This window comes from Mus caroli, unplaced genomic scaffold (assembly GCF_978045245.1).
Source record: "Mus caroli unplaced genomic scaffold, Mus_caroli_1 scaffold_6, whole genome shotgun sequence".
Taxonomy (NCBI): domain Eukaryota; kingdom Metazoa; phylum Chordata; class Mammalia; order Rodentia; family Muridae; genus Mus; species Mus caroli.
Genome location: NW_028227261.1, coordinates 53,363,124 through 53,381,944, shown reverse-complemented (window position 1 = coordinate 53,381,944; position 18,821 = coordinate 53,363,124). Strand labels below are relative to the sequence as shown.

Here is an 18,821-nt window from a genome sequence, read left to right as displayed (position 1 = left end):
AGAGGTAGGTATATAGTCAGACTGTTATAACACAGAGGGGGATGGTTTTTGACAGTGCTTAAAGAGGATGCTGTTTGCAACAGCAGCAGCTTCTGGAAAAAAAAAAACAAGGAACAAAAATGAACTACAATTAATTATTGGCGCCCAATTTGATTAACTCTTAAAATTACCTTGACAGCATTTAAGCAGACATTTTGCTGGTAGCCCTGTAATGAAAACAATGTGTAATTTGAGAGAATTCTGAAATGAGCATCACGATGAATGACAAAAGCAAAGTAGGTTATGCTTTGTTTTCTTTCTTCTGTGCTTCTGGATGTCAGGTCCCATAGCTTAGAAACATAAGCAGTTTACACACACACACCCCATTGCTTGTCTGTGTTATGAAATCAGGCTGGCTTGGATAGTTAGATTGAAAAGAGGCTCTGTTAGCTTTATTAGCATATCAGACAATGTATTTGCTGGTTGTTCTTTAATAGCTAAGGTTGTTTTTAGAGTTTCTTGATCTCCCATTTACAGCTGTGTTTAGAGGCAGCTGTGTGCTCAGATGGCTGTTTGTTTTAGGTACTAGTTTTCTGTTTCAATGACCAGTCTCCCGAAGGCCAGGAGATCATTCCTTCAGTGAGTATTTCTGACTATGATTTACTATTGGGGTCATATATCTGTTGGAACTGCTATATTCTTTAAAAGTTCATGTGTCTTAGCCCTTTGAATCAGTCTTTTGTTTTGTTTTGTTTTCTGAAAGTTTTCTATGATTCTAGTTATTTGGAAACAGATGTGGTAAAATTGAATGTGTCCCCAAAGAACGATAATGTATAATGTACATCAGCCATCTTGGTGGGGCGGTGACTCTGGCCATGAGGCAACGTTTCAATTGTTCAGTGTGGAATCTGGGAGAGGATGAGCTTGAGGCTTTTGACTCTTTACAGAATAGAAACCTGAAAGTCCAAGAAAACTCCAGAAGGAATTTTCTCCTGTGCATGCACTCTGACTTCCTGTCTCTACATGACTCTGTGGGAAACTTTTCCCTCGCCGCTTACTTAGATGTAGCTATTCTCTAACTCAGTGATTCTCAGCCTTCCCAATGCTGGGGACCTTTAATACAGTTGTGGTAATCTCTAACCATTAAATTATTTCATTGCTACTTCACAACTGTAATTTTGCTAGTTATGAATCATAATGTAAATATCTGATGTTCAGGATATTGAAATATGACCCCCTCAGAGGCATGAAAACCAGCCTTTTCAACAGAGAGGAGAAGGTCTTTATAAAAGGATCACTTTGAAAACAAATTTTAAAAAGTTTTTAAAAAAAGATCACTTTGTGTCACTCAACATGCATTGTTGCCTTAGAAGAGTTCTAAGTTAGTGAAAAGTTTGTCTTAAATATTCTTCGGATTGCATTTAAATGAAGTTGCATGAGCAAAGACTTCTGATGGCTGACAATCTGCTTTTTATCAGGGAAACTCTGGATTGGCCACCTCTGATCTCTAGCCAGTTGACTATATTAGGAACCATATCAGCTTCTGCACCCTATCCCCATTAACTGGATATTACTGGAAATATTCCTCAATGGAGTCCCACTTACACAGGAATTTTACTTTAGGTATGGTGACAGAGAAGTGTTGCAATTCATAGGCAGCTATGAATGCCCCTATATTTACTACATTAGCTAAACTATATGTGTGTATACATATACATATAATATAAATATATATCATATATATGTGTGTGTGTGTATATGCTATTTCATAAAACAGCCTGCTTATAGGGATATGTACTAGTTGGAGAAAGAATTTGTAAGTAGTTTGATGTAAACCTTCATTTTTTACTAGTTGTAGGCTTTGAGTCTCAAAGCAAGAGAGCTGCGTGTTCACTGGGAGATCAAAATGTGCCTTGTGTCAGGTTAGTATATTTGAAAAGCTGCATAAAAATGGTAGACACCTTGGAATTCTCAGCTTATAGCTGTAGTTAGTTCATTTTTAACATGTTGCTGTTCTGTTATGAGTAAAAGATTTCATAAAGTCATTGTGGAAGGTTCTCCAAGATGTAATATATCTGCATTTAGGGGAGATAGCCATAGTTTGATTGAGGAGACAAGGAGACTTGTTCGTATATCAAATGTATGTGACCAATCCCATGCAAAACATACAAAACAGTGCAACAACTGGAGAAGGAAGATATCTAGGAAGGAGATATTGATACCACCCAACTGGAAATTCTATATCATTATTGTCCTCTATTCTAATCCTTTAGAGAGCACGTTCACAGAAATGTCCATAATGGGAGGATTTTTAAGATGCTCTGGAGAACCTCTACTAACAACTATGGTATACACAATCACAATACGTGAGGCTGTTCATAGGCTCATCTCAAGTTGCTTGAAATCAATTCCATATTAAAGCCTTACTGGTATTTCCAACAGCTCATTCAACACAGGAGCTGCATCTTTAAGTTGGATCCTTGCATAGAACACATGCCTATGCTAAGACGGCCATAGTGGGCCATTCCATGTTCCTTTGGTGCTATCATCCATTCCTTTCCATTGCAGATATTGATCATAATATTCATTTTGCAAACCCACAAACCATTATCTACATTTCAGAACAGCCTGAGAAGTAAAGGACCACTTATGTATTGATTAGATCAAATTAGCCTGTGGGCATGTCTATGGGGGATTGTCTTGATAATTAATGTACAAGTTCTCAGCCAATGGTGGGCAGCACCATTGTCTAGGTCCGTGGTCTCTGACTATATGAGGAGAGTAGCTGAGGATGAGCCCACAACTCATCAAGCAATGTTCCTCCTTGTTTTCTGTTGGATTTCCTTGGCTGTGAGTGAGTTTCTTGGTCAGAGATGTTTTTGCAACTTCATTTTTCTGTCAGAAAAAGTCCATGTTCACCTTGTAACTGAAGCTACCCTTAGTCCAGTGAGTCTGTTTAGGAATCTTGATCATCTCCTTTTAGTAATTGCATAGTTTTCGCTTTCTTTCAATAAACACTGGAACTTCATAAAATCAACTCCAAAAGCATGGTGTGGCACACTGGTTCACAGATATTGCATCAACCAGAATCACATGAAAGATGATCAGGGACAAAGATTTCTAGGTCTCATACTCCATCACCAGATTCACAAGGCATCAAACTTTAAGGATAGGTTGAGAATTCCTAAGGAACTTTAACTCCAAGTGCCAGCCATAGAGTCACTCTAGGTGAACCACTATCATTATGTGAACAATGTAGAATCATGATAGAAAGGTGTTGGGACATCATTAAAGCATTTGATCCCAAATTTCATGGTCCTCAAACTTCCTCTGTAAATTTTATTTTCTCTATATGAAAACTGGTATGCTGTAATTATTTCACCACAACCTGAGAATATACTTCAAAGTTTTAATAAAAATAATCCCTCAGCAAATATTTATTCCCCCTTTGTCCTTTTTTCTACTTTTAATAAAAAAAGATTAGATATTGTCCTTTCTACTATTGGAAAATGGAGATTGTGGCTCTTACTCTCTTAAGAACTATTTTCATATTCAAATCTTCATGAAATTTAGGTATTTATCCTTCTCCTAAAAAGCTTTAATCCTGGAGGTAAAAAAAAAGTATTTAAGTTTGGGAAAGTTGACAAATAGACACCCAAATACAGCCATGTTGCTGAAATGTCTTTCTTTACACATAATACTTAAAAATGAATGTGATTATGTCTATAACACTGTAGATCTTGCAAACAGTATACTACCCAAATATATGTTCCAGATTGCAACTGAAAATGAAGTGCAATTTAAAATTTAAATTATAATTGGTTCATTTACATAAATTACTCTGTAGACTACTTGATACGAACATTTATGTCTATAGCCAAGAAGTTGAGAAACAGAAAGCTTCTAGGCCCAGGGTGATGGGGATGGTGGCTTGGGTCTGATTTCAAGGCACAGACTCTAGATAAATCATTCATCAAGGCCATGCTCCTTCTTGACTGTGCTTCAGTTTGTCAAGGTTTAGTTTGCCTTCCCAGAAGTGTTTTTTCACGCCGATTCTTTATAGACTGCTGTGGTTTTTTGCTTAGGAATCTTAACAAAACCATTAGGATTTCTCTTTAGAAAATATAATGTTATCTATGGCAAAAGAGCTCTTAATTATAATGCTGTGTTTTTGGACAGTGTAAATGATAGCTTAGAATGATGAAGAGAATTACTGTGCTTCCCATAGTCTCCTTGACAACAGGCTCAGTGTTTTGAATACCGAATCACTTCGATTTCTATACAGATGTAGGGGTCTTGCACCTTGGCATCTCATTCCCTTTTTATCCAGCTGGGATTTTAGGAGGCATTTTTCACAATTCCATTAAATATTATTATTACATATTTTTTTGCCATCTGATAATGTAATTGTGTGTGGACTGTTTCCATAGTTTTTCTCATCATCTTCATCTGTATTATCTTTATCATCTGTGTACAATAGGTAAAAATTAAATTCAAATAATATTTGATTAATTTACTGAAATGAAGCCCTTTTGGGAGGAACTTCAGTATAAAAACCCATAATAAAAAATTCATAGATAGTGAGTCTTTTGCCTGAGGGGTATGTGTCACTTGGGCATTTACCTTTCCCCAAACTTTTGCTCTCATTTTGAAATCAAAAGAAAGCTATGTCAGTCTGGAGGCTTCTGTGCAGATTGCCTGCCTGCCTGCCTTTGGCAGGGTTCCGGTTTCTCGGTGAATCACTGCTCAGCACACAGTGTTACCATTGTGCCATCTGAAAGCAAAGCCTGCTGGGTGGTGGTGCAGCTACTCTACTGGGAAGGTTAGAAGTTCACGTTCGCTCTGTCTTCCATCTCACAAGAAGCATTCGCACTAAGGAACAGCGAAGTGTGCAGTATCTCTGTTTATGGAGGGTCAGGATTTAATGGCACCTCAGCCATCATGGTTCAAGGGCCTTAAGGAGTTGTGAATTTAAGTCAAGGCTCCAGCCTGTGGCCTGTCCTTCTGATGATGTCTTTCAGCATCTTTCCTCAATGGTTATAAAAATAAAATTGCCTAAGTACTTGGTAGAAGCGGCTGACAATGGGGCAGATGGTGCTTCCTGGGAGCCCAGATTGAATACTTTTTGCAGTTTAACTATGTGATTTTCATTATTAAACAGACGTTTATTGAGGACCTACCATATGCTCAGCACTGATACGGGACTGAGGGTCAATGTGGCAAGCAAAACAGTGAAGATTTCTGTCCTCACAGGATATTTATGCGAGTGGGTTGTCAGGCAGTGATAATTCCAGGAACGGTAAGAAACCTTAGAGCAGAGCTGAGAGAGTGGGAAGGAGGGCAAAGGTGCTGCTTCATGTGAGGGGATTGATGCAGCCTCTGTGAGGATGAGATTAGAGCAGGTTCGTGAAGGAACTAAGAAAAGGAACCTTAGAAAGATCCAAAGAAAGTTCTGGCAAGGGAGGGGTGGGGAATGCCATTTGATGGGTGATGGGTCTTGTGTATTTACAATGAGGTCTCATTTATTTAAAATGAAAGCCTACTCTTAATGATTACATATACATAAAATACTTAAACACACACACACACACACACACACACACGTGTGTATGTGCACACTCAGGCAGACACAAACACACCACTTGGAAATGTCACACCAAAAAAGAAAAGCCAAGACTATTTTTAGAGCTATATCTATCCAATGAAAGCATAAAGAAAGTATTTTCTGTCATAAATATTCTCTTAGCAGAGCCTTGCAGGGTTAAAACAATATATCTCAGACATAATGTACTGTAACTGCTTTTTAACAACTGAAAATGTACAGAAAAATGGTGTTTTGACTGTCTATCTTTAGTGTTCAGCTGTTGCTGTCACGATTCAGAAATTTGGATCTCTGCCTTAAGAGACACATTTTCTTAGCTGTAAAGAATCGGCTGGAATCTACAACTGTAATCAGAGGCTGTGACTGGGAATATAAATCGCTCTTTATAAATGGGGGAGGGGCTGACGTTTTTTTCTTTTTCTCCTTTGACTATGCTCTATTCTGGGTTTGTTCACTTTTGATAAAGACGACGTTTCTTTGGCAGCTTTGTGTGGCAGGCAGTGCCCTTGTCTTTTAGTGGATGACACACAAAGAAACCCCAATGCATGTTAGGAAATCTGGAAACTGAACCTAGAAATGGTGGTAGGCGAACCCAGGAAAGAAGAAGTAGAGAAATCTTGTATATTACTTTGGTGGTTGGTATGAACATCTTACATTCCTCTTCTAAAACCTCAACTGCATTCAAGGAATAGACATGAAGTGATGAAAGTAGAGTAGGAAGGTTAGTAATTAGTCCCTTGAGTTTAAAAGAAGATGAAAACACTGGCTATAGCTAACGGAAAACATAGAAAGCAGTTTCCAACCCCAGCTAGAGCTTGTAGAGTCCGTGTAGATTTCAAACCAACAGCACTGTGTGTGGCCATCATGATCAAGGCAAAGCAATGTCTAACACATGTTTTCAGCATCCACCTTAAAGGCATCTTTAGAAGGTAAATCAGGCTTGAAATAGAGACAAAGAATACTATATATATATATATATATATATACATATAGATATATATAATTCTAATATAGGAGAGAAAGGATTACAAAAGAGCAATTTCTAGATCTTTAATGACACAGGAAAACCAAGTAAGTTCTAGTTGTGCACAGCCAATGGAGACAGGCTGAGGCAGGTTATTCCCATAGCTCTCTCTTCCATGATTGACACAAACACTCAAACAAAATGGCCTTTTAAATGAACTTATGAGTGTAATCTGTTTGCTGAATGGATGGACCTATGCTTTACAGCACTAGGAATGAATGAGGACATGGCTCACTCCGGGCAGGTGCTCCACTGATGGGCTCTAGCTTCAGCCAAGAAAAATAGTTTTTAAATAGTCACATTTATATTGCTTGGTGGTATCCTGAAATATGGCATTTTGGATGCATCTTAATTGCAGGTTATGAAATGATTCGAATGGGTGACTTTTATATTGTAGGTTAGATTTTTATGTAGGACATATCGATCTTTCCTTTTTATTTTTCGTTTATAATAAATTATAGTAGGTTAAAGGAGTTTTTTAACTACTCTAGTTTGGTTCTAAGTTCTCACAAAGGATTAACCTTGGGTAATTCATTCCTTCTTTTAGAATCTTGGTTTCTTAATCTATAAGACACATGTTATAGGCTTCAGAATTATGAAGTTAAGTGTGCTAATGTTATGAAAGCACAGAGTATAATAAACACTTGATTTTGTATCTGTTTCTTCAATGGCATCTCTTTTGGCTTCTGTCTCTCCTGTCTCACACTTTGGAAAGTGCCTGGATGTATCCTTTCTGTGTAACCTTTAGAAAGAGCCAATCTTGCTGACCCCTTGGTTTTTAGGTGTCTAGCCTATGGAACTCTCTTCTTTTGGATGCTCAATTGCTCATCTTATGGTTCTCCTGGGAAGCAGCAGGGCTGTACTCTAACTAGTACCTTAGACTGTGGTGGAGATAGCTTAGTCATGTGACTGGATCTGAGATGCTTGGTACAAAGATCAGACTGCCAGGAAGAGACTGGGAGAGATAGGAAAGCCAGCATTGCTGCAGACAAGTTTTCAGATGGAAATGAGAAACACATTATTGGAAACCAGAGGAAAGATAATCCTTATTATAAAGTGGCAAAGAACTTGGCATAATTATGTTCCACATTTTCTTCATGGAAAATATAATTTGTCAGTGATGAACATGGTATTTAGCTAAGATTTCTAAACAAAACGTTGGAAGTGTATCCAAGTTTCGCCATGCTGTTTATAGTGAAATGTGAAAGGAGAGAGATAAATGAAAGAGGAAATTGTTAAGGAAAAAATATTCACATCTTGAAAACTTAGAAATTTCTGTATCATTTAAAAGCAACAGGAGCTCCCTGCCCTGGCATTCCCCTACACTGGATCATCGAACCCCTTCAGGCCAAGGGCCTCTCTTCTCACTTATTTCTAACAAGTCTATCCTCTGCTACATATGTGCCCTTAGCCATGGGTCCCTCCATGTGTACTCTTTGGTTGGTGATCGAGTCCCCAGGACCTCTGGTCAGTTGACACTGTTGCTCTCCCAATGGGGCTACAAACTCCCTCAGCTCCTTCAGTCCCTTCCCCCACTCCTCCATCGGGGAACACCTCACTCAGTCCAATGGTTGTCTGTGAGCATCTGCCTCTGTAGTTGTCAGGCTCTGGCAGAGCCTCTCAGGAGACAGCCATATTAAGCTCTGTCAGCAAGCACTTCCTGGCATCCATAATAGTGTCTGGGTTTGGTGACTGTATGTGGAATGAATCCCCAGGTAAGGCAGAGGCAGAAGGATTGGGGATGGGATAGGGAGTTCAGAAGAGGAGACCTAGAGAGGGGATAACATTTGAAATGTAAATAAAAAATATCCAATAAAAGAAAAAAAATACCTATAATACAAAAAAGGAAATAAATCTCCAAGAATGAATTACTACTCTGTACTTTAGTAAATTATATCCCCTAAGAACTGTTTAGTACAAGCTCTTCGAGGATAAATAACATCTAGGTAAGATATACTTCTCATCATATGTAAATCCACACGTGAAGAATATATTCTCTTGCATACAAATAACCAAGGTAATGTAAACTTAAAGGCTACATTGTTGGGGGGGGGGGAAGCAACAGCAGCAGCAGTAACAACAACAACAACAACAACAACAAAACAGTAAGGGCATTTTCTGTAAAGAAAATGAGAGACATGACTCCAAGGGTATCAGCAACTACCAGGAAAAGCCAGGCATCAGGATTCAGTTATACAAGACTGCCCTGTGTGGTACCCTTGGCCTCATAGCTTGACCAATGCTAAGTGCAAAGCAGTGGAGAATCTTGTTGAGTTTCATATCAGCAGAAACCCTCCTCGCCTCTACTGAGGGGAAAAGCTGGTATAAAATGGGGACTGCCAGACTTCTTGTATTCTCTAGGCAGAAGCAAGGAAAACAGAAACATCTAGCATCAGATCTACACGATCCTTTACAGAAGAGAAGAGGGATCCAGAAGAGGACTCACTCACCAGTTATGTTGCCACTTTGCAAGCTTCCTAGGGAGCAAGGCTGAGAAAACAAGGTCTGTGACTACCCAGAGCTCAGGTGCCTTACATTATACCCTAGTCTGCTCAGAGAGAAACACATTGAGTTAAAAAACAAAAAGAGACAATACTCCAGTCTTTAAAACTGATGGAATGTGCCCTGTTAGTTTTGTAGTAATTTGCAATCTATGAGCCTTCCTCCCCTCACCCCACCCCACCCCCTAGATCTCACTTTGGAAAAAGGATTATCATTTTTATAACTGTCTCGTCATTATATCTGGGAAACAGATAACTGCTTTTATAATTCATAGATGGAGAGCTACTTTCTTCCAAGTTCCGTGCATAACTTATCTGGATTATTTAAATGAGGTTTGATTTGAGGCTGAGGCCGATGCTGGAATGGTTAGATGTGAAAAAGTTGGCATGAGTTGAATGTAGTTTGCCAACGAGAAGGAGATCAAAGAACAGATTGTTATATCTTGAAGCACTTATTCCTCAGATTTATGTGTTGTAGTCTGTTAAAATGTGGATCTTTAGTATCCCCCAAATTCTGTATCAGTAAAACTTGGTTCCTAGCATGCTGCTGCTGGGAGGTGGTGAGTCTTTGAAGAGAACTTAGGGAGAGGTTCCCAGGTCCGTGGAATTGTGTTCTCAAAGGAGCCTGGGGATCCAGATTGCTCCTGTTTTTTATTATCGAATCACAAGGTGAATGATTTTTTTCCTGTACATATTCATGCTATGACGTGATCCAGCACAATGGTAAAACAATGGGTCTAATAATTAACATCCAATGAACATCTTTAAACTTGTAATTCCAAATCAATTTTCTATGCTGTTTAAATTACTTGAGTTTTAGTGTTTGTATTTATTATCTAGTAAATATTCTGCTGTCATTTGTTAGAGTAGATTAAAAATAAGACCATACCCTAACTCTCAAAGTGGCCTACTTTAGAGGAAATATCTTCACAGAGATGTTAAGATTGAAATGAAGACACAATGGTTGGCCTTAATCTAATGTGACTGATGTCCTTATAACAATAGGTCATTTGGCAGTAGACATGCATAGAAGGACAATAGGAAGAGACAGATGGAGAATCTGTACACCAAAGAGACCTAAAACATATTTCCTCAAAATCTACAGAAGGAACCAACCCTTTAACACCTGTACTTGGACTTTGGACTTCTAGAACTGTAAAAGAATGAACTTCTGTTGGCTAAGTTTTTGTTAAAGGTTGCATGAGGCTATGAATTTGAAGGAGGGTGGGGAGGGGTATATGTGAGGGCTTGGAGAATGAAAAGGAAAAGGAGAAATGTTGTAATTAAAATATAATCTCAGGTATGGAGAGGGTCAACTAGGTTGTCTTATTTTGGGTTTTATTGCTATGAGGAGACAAGATGATCATGATGACTGTTATAAAGGAAAACATAATTGGGGCTGCCTTACAGTTTCAGAGGTTTAGTACATTATCATATTGGTGGGAAGCATGGCAGTCTCCAGGCTGACATGGTGTTAGAGATGCATCTGAGAGTTCTACAGCTTAATCTGAAGGCAACAAGGAGAGACTACATATCTCACTGAGCATAGTTTTAGCATAAATAGCCTCAAAGCCTGCCTCTATAGTGACACAAGGCCTCCAAAAAGGCCATACCTACTACAACAAGGCCACACCTCCTAACAGTGCCCCTCCCTTTGGGCCAACATTCAAGCACATGAGTGCATGGGGGCCATTTCTATTTAAACCACCACGTAGTCATGTTCCTTTTGGAGCTCATGTATAGCGCTTTATGGCACCACTCATCAGCAGAGACAGGGTACCTTTGCCTATAATAGTAGTCCAGGCTATCTTTTGTATTCTCCATGGTTGCCCTCGTAAACAACTATGTACTACTTGCCCATTGCTGGTGGATAGTCAATGTGTGTGTGTGTGATTTAAATATTATATTTATTATTTTTTGTTGTGTGTGTGTGCACAAACCTTTGTGTTTGCAAGTGTGTGTGTTACAGTGTAGGTGCGGCAGTCCAAGAACAATTTTCAGGAATTGATTCTCTCTTTTTACCATGTCGAGGTAAGATCTCTCTTGTTTTTTTTGCAGTTTTCTCCATTGGAGTGATGCTGGTTGTGTGAGCCACACTCCAGGGCAATTCCCAGGAGCAACTGACCAACAGAAAGCAAACTATATGGGTTTTGTTTGTGTTTAGAATTCCTTTTTTGCCTTACTTTCTTTGTTTGTTTTAAATTTTGAGGGTTTTGTTTGTTTTTGTGTAAGAAGAATAAATGAAATCAGCTTGGCAGGGAGAAGGGGAGAGTGTGGGAGTTGAGAGAAAGGAAAGAATAGGATCACAATATTTCAAATAAAAATTTTAAAAAGGAGGAAAAATTCCTCTAAGTTCTGGAACAGAATGCATGTACAAGCTAAATGGCAGCTCTGAATAGAGATCTAGGGTCAGATTGCAGAGAGTATGATTATACTCATAATTTGAAAATGAGGAAACGCCTTGAGTACTTAACAATAGAAGTCCTATAGATAACAGGTAAGCACAGAGATAGGGATAAGAAGTAGCTATTGAGATGTGTGAACTCAGTGTAGCATTTAGAACAAGTGTTCATCTGCTAGAGTCACTAAATCAAGTGCATACTGACAGGAAATGCTAATGAGCATGCGGAGCAGCCGGAATGCTCATACACAGCCCAGGGGAACACAAAAGGATAGGTTTATTTTGCAAAACAGGTTGACATTTTGTTATATCAATATATACTTGCCATAGGACCCAAGACCCCCACTCTGTATGTGCTGCATGTTTACCATACAGCATCAAATGCAATGTTCATACAGAACTTGGATACGCATCTTTGTAGAAATTCTATTCATAATTGCCTCAAACTAAAAAGAGCCCAAATATCTTTCAGAGACAACAAGTAAATGAAGTATGGTGTATTGGGGCAATAGAGTTCTATTAGGGAGTGGAAATGAACGGATTATTAATAAACGTTGACTCCATTTTGAAGACTCTATGGTCTCGAGGGTCAAATACGATTCCATTTGTATAACATTGTTGAAAAGATAAAACCTTAATGACAGATACCAGATCAAAGATGCCAGGGGTTAGAGATGTGTGGGAAATTTGATCATAAAGCTGTAGGATGAAGCAGTTGATGAGTGATAGACTATTTTAGGTCCTGACTGGACCAAACAACCACATGAATGTAGACTCTCTTGAAATCTTTGCGATAAGGCTCAGCATGCTCATGTATAAAAGCCTTTCATTTTTATATCTGTTAATATACTTTTATAATAGGAAGTCAAATAGAAATTACTTCTAAATTCTAAGATCCCATAGTCCTAGTAGATAAGTTTTCATTTTCTTTATTATCAAGTAGCAGAAATCATTGTTGTAGATTTTAGAGAATTTTCAACACGAGCAAGCTTACAATAACAGTCTTAGTGATGAAGCTTATCTTTCAGTGAGGCTGTTCCAGTGTTACTCTCTATTGTTTCCTCTACTGTTTTTGTTTCTGGTGCTGGGGATTAAATGCCAGGACTTATATATTTTAGGCAAGGCCTCTTTGACTGAGGTAAAACCCTAGGCCTTAAATCCCCATTTGTTAATCATTTTCTTGATATATATCCTTGTATCCTTTTAAAGCTCACTAAACCTTGATCAGGAAAATATTGTTTTGTGAAATAGCTTGAAAACCTAAACAAATGTCTCTATAAATACTATCCTTCTCCTAAGAGAAATGCAGTAGGTTGGATGCTATTGTGTTTCCATCTGTGCTCGGCTCTTATGTTGATCTTTGTGGTATCACTGTGAGATGGACTGACTTTCTTTCTTTCTTTCTTTCTTTCTTTCTTTCTTTCTTTCTTTCTTTCTTTCCTTCCTTCCTTTCTTTCTTTCTTTCTTTCTTTCTTTCTTTCTTTCTTTCTTTCTTTCTTTCTTTTTCTTTCTTTTTCTTTCTTTCTTTCTTTCTTTCTTTCATGTATGTGTGCTCTGCTGCATATATAACTGCCTGCCTGAAGAGGGCATCCGTTTCCCCCATAGATGGTTGTGAGCCACCATGTGGTTGCTGGAACTTGAACTCGGGAACTCTGGAAAAGCAGCCAGTGCTCTTAACCAACAAGCCGTCTCACCAGTCCGAGATGGATTCTTAAGAGGTAATTACTATACCTAACCTCTTTAACTATAGAGACATCGAGGCTGTAGAACTTTTTCTTACCTCATCACAGAATATGGATGACATAAGAGCATAAGCAAAAGGTAAAATCTAATTTTTAAAAAAAGGCCATCCCAAATATGCCTTGCACTGATGTGAGATCACTTTTACAGAACGTTTGCTGGAAGGTTGGAACGATCTCTGGGAACTGGAGTACCCTCTCTTTATGCAGCTGTCAAATACCTACCCTGAAAACAAGATCTCTCCTTGTACTTTGGGTATCTGACTCATAACTGCTGTCACTTGGTGGTACAGTGACTTAGGAAACAAAAGGCACTTTCTCAGTATTTTTCTTCTAGGTTATCTACCACCACAGAAGGCACCTAGTGCAAGAGGCTCCCAAATCTGTCACTCCAGAAAGCATGGGATAGAGAGCACTGTCCAAGTCTGTGCCACCAGGCCCCACCCAACCAGCAGAGGCTACAGCACATTGGGATTATTCATTTCCACTGAAGTGAGAATGTGAATAACAATAATTAAAAAAAATTATAGCAACTGTCTAGGAAGGACTATAGGTACCAAAAGACAAAATCCAACTTAGGCAAAAGACATATGTGGGTAGTAGAGTAATAACTCCCTCAGTGTTGCTCATAAATCCTGACTCTACTTTTACTATATTAAGAATTTTCTAACCCTCAGTAACAAAAGGCAACTAAAGGAATTCCTAGGACTAACTGGTTATTGCCAGAATCATACTCTAAACAATCCATTAATTGTTCAACCACTATCTAAGAAGATGGGGCAAGGTCAAGCAGATGCCACATGACTAGGCCTGGTGTGTGTCTTTGAGAGAATTATCACATGAGGAAGGACACAAGACTCGTTGCTCACAGGTTAAATAAAGTAGACTTTTAAAAAAGTATAAGTTTTCTAAGTTGGATATAAGAATTTGAGAAAAGGAAGGAGAACGAGTTTGCGATGTGGTCTCTGGTAGGTTACCCACAATCTACTGGATGGCCCTCCACCCATGGGAAGTGATCAACAGCACAAGCATGCATTGGACTTGGTGGTTATAAAACAAAAAAGAAAGAACAAGAAGTTGGGAGGGGTGAAGGGTGGTGTTGGAAACAGTTGGGGTTGATGAAGAAATATGATAAAAATTCACTATATTATTGTAGGAAATTCTCAATGCATTCATAACAATTTCACATTTTTAAACAATAAAAATCATTAACACGAACCCTCTCAAGTTCAAGAGCAGTAGTTTCTCCCATTTTGGTTTGACCACCCCTCTCTCATTTTACTCCTCACTGGAAAGATAAATCATTTCCTCAGTCAATTAGTATTTAGGGAATACTTGCCACGTGGTAGGCATTCTTCCCAGAGTGGGGTTTTAGGGGTGGAAAAAATAAAGCAGTTTCCTTCATAAAAGGTAAAGTCTAGGAAGATTAGCAAGAAAATAGTATATTACATACTGACAAAGAGAAGGAAGCAGAGTATGGTAGCCACTGTCATGTCAACAGGACAACTGAGAAGTCTTTAGTCATGTAGATAGATACTGGGAGGCAAGGAAGGAAATCATGTAGGTACTTCTGAGAAAGCGAAGCTTGCACACCATGTTTAAAGAACAAGGAGACCACGTTTCTAGAGCAGAGTGAGGCCAGAGGGCAGAATCCAGAGAGGAGGCCAGAGAGGAGCTGCAGATAGCAGAGCAGGGGTGCACTGGGGGCCCCATAGGCTTCTGTGGCTTTTCTTCTGGGTTATGAGAAGCTACTGGAGCACATTGAATGAGCAGTTGGTTTTTTTCATAATACACCCCCAGGAATCACATAGTTGTCCCAGTATCAGTGATGTAAACTCCCATCTTGCTCCTCAGGATGCAGGTTACACAGGTGAAAACTGATCCTCACTAATGATGAGTAATTAAATATGAGTCTATGGATTAAAAAAAAAGCCTTAACACCTTAACATTATCCTATGGTCACTATGGTCACTTCAGAGTTAAGACGTTTAGTAATTAAGAAGATAAAATTCCTGTAATATGACCCATTCTGGGATCAAGGATTCCATCTTCTATTCTTTTAGGTGTATTTATACCAATCTCTTCAGGAGCACTGTAACAGTATACTCATCAATGCAATAGAGTATGAAGACCTGAGTTTACCTACTTGACCATTCCTTAATTCTACAGTTTTTGTAAATGGACAAAACAATGTATGTTCAGTGAACAGGTATTATGCACTATCTATTGGACATTCTAGAAATGCAGGATAATAAGCCTCACAATGGTATTTGGAGCCCAGTACATTACATCTGTATCTTGTTTGGTACTGAATACCAAACTTAAGGCCGTGAGCATGCAAAGCAATGGTCTTTACCCTGTGAGCTACACCTCCAGGACTTCCCCCACTTAGACTTCATTTACAAAAGTTTATAGTGTAGCGAAATGAAACTGAATTCCAGAGATGATGGATGCTAAAGGTTTCGATGTCATCAGTTTATCATGAAACGGAGGCATGAAACTGTTCATAAGATGGAACGGTACCAGCACTTCAGTGGAAAGGGATGCTTCCTGTGGCGCCATTTCAGTGGCTGTTTCTTTATATGTATCAGTTAATTGTACTTTCCCTAGATGAATAGAAACTTTTTTTTCTATTCTGTCCTGTATTATGTTTCTTTCAGTCATGCTAGAATGATTCTCCAGCTCCATTTCTTAGCATTGAAACTGTAATTTGTATCAATACTGTTGTGTAAAAGCATCCCCACTGTTAGTTACTTGGAAGTGGCTATAGTCCTTTGTTGGCACAATTCCTTTCATTACCTCGCCTTGGACTGAAGAAAAGGAATTGAAGTGTCTTCTGTTACTCAGATGGCATATTGTTTTGGCAAGAAGGAGCTAGATAGTGAAATAGATAAAGACTTAATTAAGGATTTGACTGTTAATAGTGTTAGCTTTAACTACACTCTTTTAAAAAATAAAAATCTTGTGAATATGCTCTTTTGTCTCAGATCTTCAATTTCATATTCATAGTAAATTATACAGCTGTTATTTTGAATTCAGTGTTGTGCTAAGACAAAGCCACAGGAAGTTCAAATTTATGTCTTTAAAATTGTTTAGTTTTACAAAAGTCAGCTGAAAATGATACTCAGAGAAACTTTATTCAGTGGTGACTTTGGAAGTTCAAATTTTACACTGGTATCAATAGAAAAGACTAATTATTTTATGTAAAACCATGCTATTAAAAAAGGTGATGGGTTTTTAAAACATTTTAAACTGTTAATGTTTGAATTATAAACACCATTTTATTGGTAATAAATAATTGGTCTTTCTTTACAGCTTAAGAAACCTGAAATGTTACTAATATATCCCCAATATTTATAAGAAATAATTGTCTGTTACTAAGTTATTTTATTCTTTATTTCTCTGAGAGCATGGTGATACCAGAGATATATCTATCTAATACTGAGATATACAATAGATGGACTTTTCTTTCCTTTTTTTTTTAAGATTTATTTATTTATTTATTTATTTATTTATTTATTTATTATATGTAAGTACACTGTAACTGTCTCCAGACACTCCAGAAGAGGGTGTCAGATCTCATTACGGATGGTTTTGAGCCACCATGTGGTTGCTGGGATTTGAACTCAGGACCTTTGGAAGAGCAGTCAGTGTTCTTACCCGCTGAGCCATCTCACCAGCCCAAGATGGACTTTTCAAGAATTCACAAGGGTATATATTTATAAATTGATGAAGTGGGACTACTCATTTCTCCTTTTGAGGTGCCAAAGGAATTACCAAGATAGGAAGGTTCCCTTTTTGTTTACTAGATGTTTCTTAAGCACAGGATGCCAGTGTTTGAACCTTTAACACTTCCCACAAGGCTTGGTTGCCAGCTTGTGATGCTCCTGGGGCACTGAAGTTCAAGGGACGAACATTGGACCACAGGGGACATGGCCTCGAGACCCAGCCCCCCTTTTCTCTCCATTTATTTATAAACACTATAAATATGAAAAATTCAGGCTATCAAAGAGTCTGATTATCTTTTAAATTTTGCATTCTAGTTAACCTTCTTGGTTACCCTCGTTTCCTCCAGGGGTAGGTAGGGGATATCAGGTTATATAGCTTTGAGACCATTGACAGACTGAAGACAGGTATGTGGAATGCCATCAAGAGGTGATATAAGCAGCATTCTCCTATCAGAACCTCAATTTACACTTAGCTTCTAGGGCTACACAATTTGCCATTACTTTTTTTTTCTGAGAAGACATTCCTAAAATTCTTATTTATCTTGTCAGCTTTGAAAATTAACTATGAGAAATAGCTTTAATGAGTCCCACTTGCTATTTTATTTTTGCTAATAGGTCACTGTGAATCATGATAGAATCATATAATCTCAGGTCCCAGTTTTTAAAAAAATAGTATTTTGGGTAAAAGACTTGCTGCAGAATTTAGCAAATCGTGGGTAGCGTTAACCACATTTTTTCCATATTATCAACATTCTATCTTCTCAAGATACTCAAAACACTTTCAGACCCCAAGAAGCTGCACTAAGGCCTGCCTAGACAAAAAGCACTTTATAATGAAATAAACAGTGCTACCAGGAGTCAGGCAACCTGAGTGGGAGATGTAGTGATGACATCAGTCACCAGGATGGATTTGGATGAGTCCCTTCAGTCCCCTGGCTCTGTTTCCTGGTTTGAGGAATCATTCATAAACCAGGATCATTCAGCCCCATCTAAGATTTCACGACTGCACATCTGTTAACCATGTACTTTAGTTAGTTGTTTAGATCATGATGGGTTTTCAGAAGTGGTACTTAGAAATCAGTAGTTTAAGTTCTAGTCCCTTCCCTAAGGCTTGCAGTGGGATGCCTTTCTTCTACCCAGAGGCGATGCTCTGCTGTTATTTAGCCCTCTAACCTTCAGCACATTTTTAGTGTGTGACAGACATATAGAGAGATTATATACAGCTGGACGACCCTACACATTAGTGTGAAAATAAATGCCTGATTTTCACTGAAGTCATACTGTGCATCTTTACCTTTTCTGTCATTCTTGCTGATTAATCCTAGTGTGCTTTGTCACATTTATTTGAGATCAACCTGGCTCCAATGACCATCACTGTGAATAAATATTTTACAACATACAGTGAGCCTCATTATACTTCAGTATGCCTTTAAATATATAGAAGCTGTGCTCCCATGCCCAAGAAGAGAAAAAGAAAAAAGGGAAAAAAAAGCAAAAAGAAAAGAAAAGCCAAGCCAAGCCAGGTTGAAGACATTCCTTGATTACATTGGCTTTTACAAGCAATGTAAAAACTCACTCTCTGGTGCACACAGGCACAAAGATACACACCTTATACACCTCTCAGCACACACACAAACCATGCACAGTACCTAACTTGGGGTGCATGTTTTTTCTGGCTCTTACTTTCATTTCAGATTAAGGGTGCTTTGGCCATCAGAAGAGGCATTCAGTATCAAGTGGCTCATGTGGGCAGATTGCAAACAATGAGCGTAAAGCGAACAATGAGAGTAATATTTATTGGAATAAAAATTAGGTTTTAAATTCCTTGGGGGAATGAACCAAAGCCA

General features: G+C 38.4%; 1 protein-coding gene across 5 annotated transcripts in view; it reads left to right on the top strand.

Moving 5' to 3' along the window:
* The window catches only part of Pde4b (phosphodiesterase 4B), a 553,986-nt gene that overhangs the window by 162,722 nt on the left and 372,443 nt on the right, over window positions 1-18,821 (top strand). The gene's annotated exons all lie outside the window — the stretch shown is intronic.